Source organism: Pipistrellus kuhlii, unplaced genomic scaffold, assembly GCF_014108245.1.
Source record: "Pipistrellus kuhlii isolate mPipKuh1 unplaced genomic scaffold, mPipKuh1.p scaffold_m20_p_33, whole genome shotgun sequence".
Lineage (NCBI taxonomy): Eukaryota > Metazoa > Chordata > Mammalia > Chiroptera > Vespertilionidae > Pipistrellus > Pipistrellus kuhlii.
In genome coordinates this window covers 3901309-3911243 of record NW_023425533.1, presented here as the reverse complement: position 1 = coordinate 3911243, position 9935 = coordinate 3901309, and the positions used below count along the sequence as shown (strand labels likewise).

Genomic DNA, 9935 nt, shown 5'->3' with positions numbered 1-9935 from the left:
TTGCACAATATATTATGATTGATTTTTTTCTCTAAAAGTTAATTTTTGACCTGCATAGAAGTTGGCTCCCTCCTAAAAAATAGTTTCTTTAATCCTATCGTAAATTTGTTTCTACCACTTAGGAGCTAATTAGGTTGTAGGTTGAAGAAAACTTGGTTACCCATTGCCTTATATCTATGGTGAACTAAGTGGTTGGGGGCAATTGCTACTTAAATCTACTATTTAGCCGAGACTGGTTTGGCTCAGTGGATAGAGTGTCGGCCTCCAGACTTAAAGGTCCCAGGTTCGATTCCAGTCAAGGGCGTGTACCGTGGTTGTGGGCACATCCTCAGTAGGAGGTGTGCAGGAGGCAGCTGATTGATGTCTCTCTCTCATCAATGTTTCTAACTCTCTATCCCTCTCCTTCTCTGTAAAAAATCAATAAAATATATTTTAAAAATAAATCTACCATTTAGCCGAAACCGGTTTGGCTCAATGGATAAAGCGTCGGCCTGCGGACTGACAGGTCCTGAGTTAAATTCCGGTCAAGGGCATGTATTTTGGTTGCGGGCACATCCCCAGTAGGGGGTGTGCAAGAGGCAGCTGATCAATGTTTCTCTCTCATCGATGTTTCTAACTCTCTATCCCTCTTTCTTCCTCTCTGTAAAAAATCAATAATATATATATATTTTAAATCTACCATTTAAATCAGACTCCATTTTAAGAAAGTCTTATTTGTTTTTACTTTAAAAGGTTTGCTTAGGGCTGAAATGACTCTTCAAACCTGGAATAAACTAAAAGTCAATGCCTTTTAATGTTAAAATAATTATTCCTAAACCAAGACGTACATGCTCTATTATAAATTCGCACAGCCAACACTTAACTGAGTTTGTACTATGTACTATACTAACTGGCCAAGCTATGAGAGTTGTGAAGGGTGTGTCTGAGGACTTTACAAATTACTGCATTTGCAGAAAATATAACACATAATTTCATTATAAAATGCTGAACAAAGAACTATTATTTCAGTCATGTTGAATCATTGAAATATGAATTGGCAGGTTTTTTGTGACTGTTCCAGTACCCACCTCCTACCTATTTAAGTCTAAAATTTCTGCCTGCAAACTGGTACCTTTGCTATTAGCTCATTCTTTATTGCCATTTCATTTAAATTTACCTTATGTATTTACCCATCTCCCCATCTGATATGTGTCAACTCTACATCAACAACCCTGAGTTGTTTCTTTCCCCTACTTACCTTTTTTTTCTGCCCAGGTGTGTTTACTTGCTCAGATACTTCACCACACAAATCAGCCTTGTAGTGCAGCTTTCAGGTGTCTGTGTCTGCAAATTTATAACCATTTTGGATGATTCTCTACCCTAGGTATAATCAGCACAATATATTATATATTGTTCCTTTGTCTTCTTTTTTTTATAACTTCCCTTGGTTTCCTTACCACTTTTTCTGCCTTACTGTTTTAGTTTATTCTTAACTAGTTGTACCCGGCCATGCATAGCTGTGGCTCAGTCTGGTTAAATGGAAAGGAAAGAAAAGAAAAAGCATACGTTTCTAATATGTTTAATTTCACAATGCTTGTGAGTATACAATATTTTTTTGTTGCTCCATTGTCTGTGCAGATATTGAGATTTTATTGAAGAATACAGTATATAATATTAGGTACATATACAAAATATGTGTTAATCGACTATGTTATTGGTTAGGCTTCAGGTCAGCAGTAGGCTATTAGTAGTTAAGTTTTGGGGAGTAAAATTTACACATGGATTTTCCCACCCGAAACTAATATAAAATAGTTTTCAATTATAGTTGAAAAATAACGAAGTTATTTATGGATTTTTAACTGCATGAGGTGTTGTTGCCCCTCACCCCCAAAGTTGTTCAAGGGTCAACTGTTCTTTCAAAATTTATTTTATGAATTCCTCTTTGACCCATATATTATTTAGAGTTGTGTTGTTTAATTTCCAAGTGTTTGGATATTTTTCTTGGTTGATTTCTAGTTTGATTCCATTATGATTGGAGTACATACTCTGTATGATTTCATTTCTTTCATATTTGTTCAGGTTTGTTTTATGAATGAGGATATGGTCTTTCTTAGTGAATATTTCTTGGGCATCTGAAAGTTATGTTTTCTGCTGTTGGGAGGAGTGAACTATAAATGATAATTAGTTGCTGTTGTATTTTTAGATCTGCATTTAAAATTTTTTTCTTCCTTTATCTTTTGTCTTCAGAAATTAAATATTGTGTATACTATTTTATTTGGAATTTGCTCAGTTTCTTGAGTGGTTTATATCTTTTGTCAAATTTGTGAAGTTTTAAACCTTTATTTTTCAGATAACATTTTCAATTCCATTCTCTGTTTTCCTCTCTAATATATCATCCTCTGATGTTATGAATGCTACCTCTTTTATTGCTGTCCTCCAGAGTCCTTGAGATTTATTTTCACTTTTTGTACCTATTTTCTCTTTACTGCTCTGTAAATTTTGTTGATCTAGCTTCAAGCTCACTGATTCTATTCTTTGTCATCTCCCTAGTGTAAAACAATTCATGTGAGCTTTTTCAGTTATTTTATTTTTTCGTTCTATAGTTTCCATTTGGTTACTTTTCATAACTTTTATTTCTTTGATGAGATTTTTCATTTGTTTACAGAGGATTTATAATTACTGTTAGAGCATTTTTTGATAGTTGCTCTAAAATTCTTTTCAGATAATTTCAACATCAGATACTTCTCAATGTTAGCATCGGTAGACTGTCTTTTCTCTTGTGAGTTGATATTTCTCTGGTTCTTGATATGACAGGTAACTTTCAATTCTATTCTGGATATTTTGTCTGTTATGTTGGGAGATCTGAGTCCCATTTAATTTTTTTTCATCAAGCAGTCCTTTTGTTGAGGTTTAGTGCAAGGGTTGGGTGCATTTGCATGTTCAGCTTCCCATCATACCCTGTTCATACCATCCCAGCAAAAGTGGAGCACTTGAATTCAGAGTGTCTCAGTGAAGATGAATGGTATAGAAGTTTAGCTCCACTTCTACCTTGCTAACTCCTTCCTCATGTAAGAGGGGCTTTGTGTGCCATACCACTTTATTGCCTCTAAATGGGAATATAAGCTTAGCTCCCAGCTCAGCCCCCAAGTGCCCAGAACAAGGGAAAGTAGATGACTAACTCATACTGCTTACTTGTTGCAGGGTACAGGCAGAATTTCAGTTTCTTACTGAGCCTTATCTATTGTACATAAGAGAAGGAAGGAAGCAGAATATTAACTACTCTGCCTCATATTGCTTTATTCACCCTCATTGATGCTGGGTTGGTATGGAAGCTTAGCTCTCTACTGGGCCTCACTGACACAGGCTCTGGGAGAAGAGGGACAGAGTGCTAACTAGCCCTACCTCATTAAGTCTTGGCTTTTCGAGTCGGTGGAGAGGTTAAGCTTTCCAGTGAGCCTTGCTGACACCAAGGGTGATAGGAATTGGAGTCCTTACTAGCCCATAATTTCATTATCTTTTTCTGTCTCAATGATGCCTGGTGGATAAAGAGGTTAGCTCCCCACTGGGTCCCACTGACACTCAAGACAAAGGTTGATGATTAACAGTACTTAATGCTGTCTCACTCTTATTAAGCCTTGGTTACTGCTGGGTGGGAATTTTGGTTCAGTTTGTCACTGTGCTGAGATGACAGTAGCCTGGTAGAATTGAACATTGCCTGCCTCTGCTGGGCATGGAATTGGTAATTATCTCTCCAACCCACCCTGCTGACACTTGCCCCAGTAGAGGAATCAGAACATTGTCTGGTTCCACTCATCAGAGGATTAGTGCATGCTCTCCCTTTTGGTAGCTTTAGCTCAGCCTTTTTTATATCATCTGGTAGGAGAATGGAAATATTGCTTGGTTCTCTGCCTAGTGAAGGATGGAAGCCTGGGTGCCTACTCAGATTTGAAGATACTGTTTAGAGCTGGAATGGATCACCTTGACGGAGTCCCATCTCTTTGACTACACCAATGTAAAATTGATGTATCATCATGTTGAGCTGAAGGGGGAGGACTTTAGCCATTCTTAATGAGATTTAGTAGATTTTTAGAATAAATATGTATTTACTGTATTTCCTTAGGGTAATTTCCATACTTTGAATAGTTGTTTTTAAAATAATCTTTACTGGTTTGATTTTTTGGGGGGAAGCAGGTCTGAGAAATTCCTCATGTACTATTTTCTTCACTAAGTCCTCTATGTCATCCATTTAAGATCATACTTTTTGAAAGTATGATCATACTGCATTCTTTTTTTTTTAGCTCAATCATAACTCCTATGATGATATATCATTAGCTAGACAACCTGATAAATAAATGGAACCTTGAATTAGAGGATCAAGAGAAGCACTTTCTTCACCATACCACCCAGGTCAATGCTTGGGACTGTACATTGATTGAGAGTGGTGGAAATGTTAGAAGATATTCTCATTAATCTAATACCTGCATTAGACAAGTATTTTCAGATGAACACAAGAGACTAGACCAATGTTTAGTGATTCATTTTCTATTTGAATATGTTATCAATTTACAAACATTTTTCTTACGTAATAAGTGCCCTGAATTAGGAACACTTTCATATTTGAAGCATATAAAGAAAATTAATACTGCTTTAAAATTATAATATAAATTTAAATACTTATATTATTATATTCTTATTTCCTTTATAGATTACTGTTTCACATGGAGAAATGGAAAAGTGAAATTGGATAAAAAAAAAAAAGGTAGAATCTTATATTCCCTAGGTTGACAAGTTAAAGATTTATCTCTTTAGTGTTTTTTTCTAATTGTAGTTGATTACAATGTACTTTGTCACTCCAAATTCCTTTCACCAGCCCATCTATTGACTAATTTTTTTTCCAGGCTAGAAAATGAATCAGATTTTGTCCTGTCGCAGCAGAAGGAAATAGAAGATCGGTCCCTTTAGAGGAGTCTTTGAAGGACCAGAGTAGTTCTGTTTATCAGAAATATGAAGACGGGGAGCATGCGAGGACGTAAGTAATTGAGTAAAGATAAGGAATGGGGCAAGGCTCAGCTACTTAAAAAGGGAAAAATAATTGAAAGGCCAGGAATAAAATTTGGTAGAAGAGGACAACTTCTTGTGCTTGCCATTTATCAGCTTATTTGACTATTTTGTTTGTTTACCTGTTTAGGATTCTTAAAAATAAATTCTGGCAATTTTGTTGTACAGCATTTTATAGACTTATTCATTTCAAGCTTAGTGCAAGCTCTCCCTTCTGGTAGCATGCCTGTGTCTTTTCCTTCCCTCTCCTCTTACTGCACAGGCATGCATCTCCTAAATGCTAAAGAACCCCCACAAGACTTGCAACCAGGGGAGCAATGGGCAGCAGCAGCTTGTGCTGGGCTAACCCCCTGAACCTATCTCCAAGACTCCATTTTCTCTGACTTTTCAGTGAGCCAAAGCCCTGCCTAGTCTCTCACCTGTTGTTTCTTCTATCCTAAGCCCTTCCTTGTTTCACTGTCAGAAACTTTAATAAACATATTCTCAAAATTTAAACATTTCCAGCTTAAATATGATCACTGTAAAGTTTTTATATTTGTGAACTTTGTTCTTAAATTATAAATATAAATTTTATGGCTGTGTTGTCATAGTATTGTAGAATATTTATAGTCTGATATTTATATTGACTTCCTTTTTTACTTTTTCATTGAATTTATTGGGATGATGTTGGTTAATAAAATTATATACAGGTGTATAATTCTATAATAAATCATCTGTATATTGTATTGTTTGTGCACTCCCTCCTTCCATTACCATTTATTCCCCCCTTTACCTCTTCTATCTTTCTCCGGTTATCTATATTGACTCTTAAAATCAATGTTCATGCAATTGCTTCATTGATAAAGTATTTGATATTTTAAAGGTAATTTGTTAATCTGGGGGCAAACTGCGTAGCTTTAAAAATTGAATGGTTTTGTCAATGTCTTGGTCTGAATATGTTTTACCAGTATTTGTCTTGGGCTGGATATATTTCATTTGTGTGAAATGCAAGCTATGCCTTCAATTGGTATATTGCCAATGTTCCCACAGTAACTTATCCCTCTGGAACTGAGAGAAAATTAAGCCAAATTATATAGTATTCTTAGAAGAATTTGTATGAATGTTCTACGTAAACTAGATTGAGATTAAATTGGACTTATTTGATCAATGGCTTATTAGTGAGATAATACTAAGCTTATTTTTAAGAGTTTTGAAATTAACATTTTTATATGTTCATTAAATGTTTAGCTAATCTGCATGGACCCTTAATCTGTTTTTGCATTTGTATTTCAGTTTTTGTGAATCCTAACATTCTGTCATTTTTTCTTTGAAACATATAGAATTGTATTTTTGACCAAGATATCCTAACTGCAGTTTGAAGAAATAATTGAAACATTAGTGTTTTTTTTCTAATTTTTAAAAAATATATTTTATTGATTTTTTACAGAGAGGAAAGGAGAGGGTTAGAGAGTTAGAAACATCGATGAGAGAGAATCATCGATCAGCTGCCTCTTGCACACCTCCTACTGGGGATGTGCCCGCAACCCAGGTACATGCCCTTAACCGGAATCGAACCCGGGACCTTTCAGTCCACAGGCTGATGCTCTATCCACTGAGCCAAACCAGTTTCGGCTAATTGTTTTTATGTAATTAGATTTATAATGTGGTAGAGTTTGTACTAGAATCTTCAACAATCTAGGCAACCAATTATCTATAAGTATTTGGGACAGAAAGACAGTACATACTTATCAATAAATCTAATTGGTTTATTAATTTTTATAAACATTAAGGTTGAAAAACCCTCTGGTCACTTTATTTATTTATTTTTTTAAATATATTTTATTGATTTTGTACAGAGAGGAAGGGGAGAGATAGAGAGTTAAAAACATCGATGAGAGAGAGAGTCATCGAACAGCTGCCTCTTGCACACCCCCTACTGGGGATATGCCCGCAACCAAGGTACATGCCCTTAACGGGAATCGAACCTGGGACCCTTCAGTCCCCAAGCCGACACTCTATCCATTAAGCCAAACCAGTCTCGGCCTGGTCACTTTTATTCACTTAAATATACGTTGACTAACTTGTGTGTGTGTGTGTGTGTGTGTGTGTGTGTGTGTGTGTAAATAGTTTGGATGGAAATCATAAAAATAGTCAACTATTGATAATTTGTTCTGAACTTAGCAAATTTATCTTCCTTTGATTATTGTGAGTATTATTTCTTGAAACATCTTTTGTTGGAAGATGGGACATATTTATATAAGATTTTACTTTGAAATTTTATGTATTCAAAGTCATTGAAATCATATCTGCACTTACTGAATACTACTAAACACCAAATAACTCTTAATATGTCACCCAAAAGAATTCCTTTGTTTCAGAGCTCCTTTGCCTCAGAACATTAGTAAGAGTGTGAATATGTGACTGTAAAAATGGCAAAGTGGGTAAAAGCCTTCACCTATGGAGTCTTTTTAGTATATGGTAATAATAAGGTCATGAATACTGCATCCATAAAAATGTGCCATTAGGCATAACTGAGACCCTCTGAGAAGGTAGGGAAATTGGGGCAAATCCAGTTGGCAGTATCATTGTTGTATGTTAGTAATGATACATCAGTGGAGAAAGCATTTGTTGCTTGTTAATCCCTTTACTTTACTTGCTTTTTTAGTTATAAATTAGCAGAAAATATGGATGCTCAGTTGAAACAAATGGTACAGGATCTCAAGAATGTTATTGAACATCCTATCTAATAACAGAGTAATATGCAAATTGACCATCACTCCAATACACAATATGGCTGCCCTATGTGGACACAAGATGGCTGCCACAAGATGGCAACCAGGGGAGGATAGTTGAGAGGGACCAGGTCTGCAAAGGAGGACAGTTTTGGGTGATCAGGTCAGCAGGGAAGGGCAGTTGGGAGGGACCAGCCCTACAAGGGAGGGCAATTGAGGGTAATCAAGCCTGGAGGGGAGGGCAGTTAGGGGCAATCAGGCCAGCAGTGGGGGGCAGTTAGGCATCAATCAGGCTGGCAGAGGAGTGGTTAGGGGGTGATCAGGCTGGTAGGCAGCACCGGGCCTCTAGTCTGAATGTATATTTGAAAAAACCTGCTGACACTACTGACCTAGTGTATTAACTGCTTTATGTACTTAGGCAACCAAGATTTAGTATGAAATTAGTATTCTATGGTTCCTTTAGCTTAGGGATGTCGAACTCAATCAGAGAAGGGGCCAAAATCTAAAATCCAGCCTAAATCTCGGGCCTAATGGTTTACTGAACAGTCATAAACTGTCATTGTGATGGAAACGCAGTGGAGTGCAGTGATGACAGCGCGGTGCGGGCCACATTGCAAGGCCTGGCGGGACGGATTTGGCCCACGGGCCTTGTGTTTGACACATGTGCTTTAGCTAGTCACCTTCTCCTGTCCTCTCTAGTTCTCCTTATCTGCCTCTAGAGTAGGGGTGTCGAACTCAATCAGAGAAGGGGCCAAAATCTAAAATCCAGCCTAAATCGCGGGCCGAATGGTTTACTGAACAGTCATAAACTGTCATTGTGATGGAAACGCAGCGGAGTGCAGTGATGACAGCGCGGTGCGGGCCACATTGCAAGGCCTGGCGGGACGGATTTGGCCCGCGGGACTTGTGTTTGACACATGTGCTCTAGAGATATGAAGCTTTTGGGTATACTTAATGGGACAGGAAATATTTAAGGGCAGATAAGGTTGAGAGTTCTTTGTGATTATCCCAATAGAGTAAAAATATGACTTACCTCCCTAAATTTTCAGGGTTTTCTTCCTGTCCTTCACATAACTAAAATCTGTCCCTGTACTTATTTTCCTGTTCACTTACTCATTAGCTAATTCATTCTTTCTTTTATATATTTATCTACATATTCATATAAATGTGAGAATAGATGTTTGAATCTGTTAAATCTATCCAAGTAATCTTATAATTAGGTTATACCTTAAAAGTTTGATAAGTAAACTACGTGAAACTTAAAATATATTTTTTCTATAAAAACTTTGTTAAATATGGTCATTAGGTTTCCACCAGTCTCTACTTAACTCATAATATAAATGCATTATAGCATGGGAAAATACAGTCAAAGCTCCAATTAAATAGTTGAGAAGTTTTGAATTAATTTGGCAATAAAAAGGATTATTTTTCCCCTTTATCTATACTCTACAATTTAGGGGTGTTGAACTCAATCAGAGAAGGGGCCAAAATCTAAAATCCAGCCTAAATCGCGGGCCGAATGGTTTACTGAACAGTCATAAACTGTCATTATGATGGAAACGCAGCAGAGTGCAGTGATGACAGCGCGGTGCGGGCCACATTGCAAGGCCTGGCGGGACAGATTTGGCCCGCGGGCCTTGTGTTTGACACATGTGCTCTACATAAAGAGCTTATTTCCTCTACCTTTCCGGCTTGTCTTAGCAGCTAAAAGGAGTCCTTTTTATTTGATGCCACCCCATGGCAGTAATGATAAGAGGAATCATCGACTGTGAGAGCTTCCACTGTACTTTCTATCAGTTTATTTTAATTAGGAGTGAAGCCAGGATTTGGGTAGGTGAGTATGAAAGACATATGTCTAGTAATTATTTCTTTAGTATGCTCTTTGTCCAATTACATACAGACACTTCTTTATCTACAAACATATTACTAGCTTTTTTAATTATGAAGAGATAGCATGTTGTATTGAAAAAGCACAAGAATTTCATTTAAGTCACTTAATCTCTTTGGGTCTTGGGTCCTTCTTTTGCAAAATGTCAAGAGTGGACAAAATAATCTTATAAAAATTATGCCATTCTTTACTTCAGTTGAATCTAAAGTTGAACAAAGGCAAAAATAAATTAGACTGATATTATCCATGCTACCATCTCCCTGAGTCCATCTAGATGATTAAGAGTTGACATAACATAG

General features: G+C 36.7%; 1 long non-coding RNA gene across 1 annotated transcript in view; it reads left to right on the top strand.

Annotated features, from left to right (window-relative positions):
- The first annotated feature begins 4688 nt into the window (after positions 1–4688).
- Positions 4689–9935, top strand: part of LOC118731872 — a 42545-nt gene continuing 37298 nt past the window's right edge. Inside the window, exon 1 of the long non-coding RNA XR_004991989.2 lies at positions 4689–5008. This is a non-coding gene — a long non-coding RNA (uncharacterized LOC118731872). The remainder of the gene's footprint in view (positions 5009–9935) is intronic.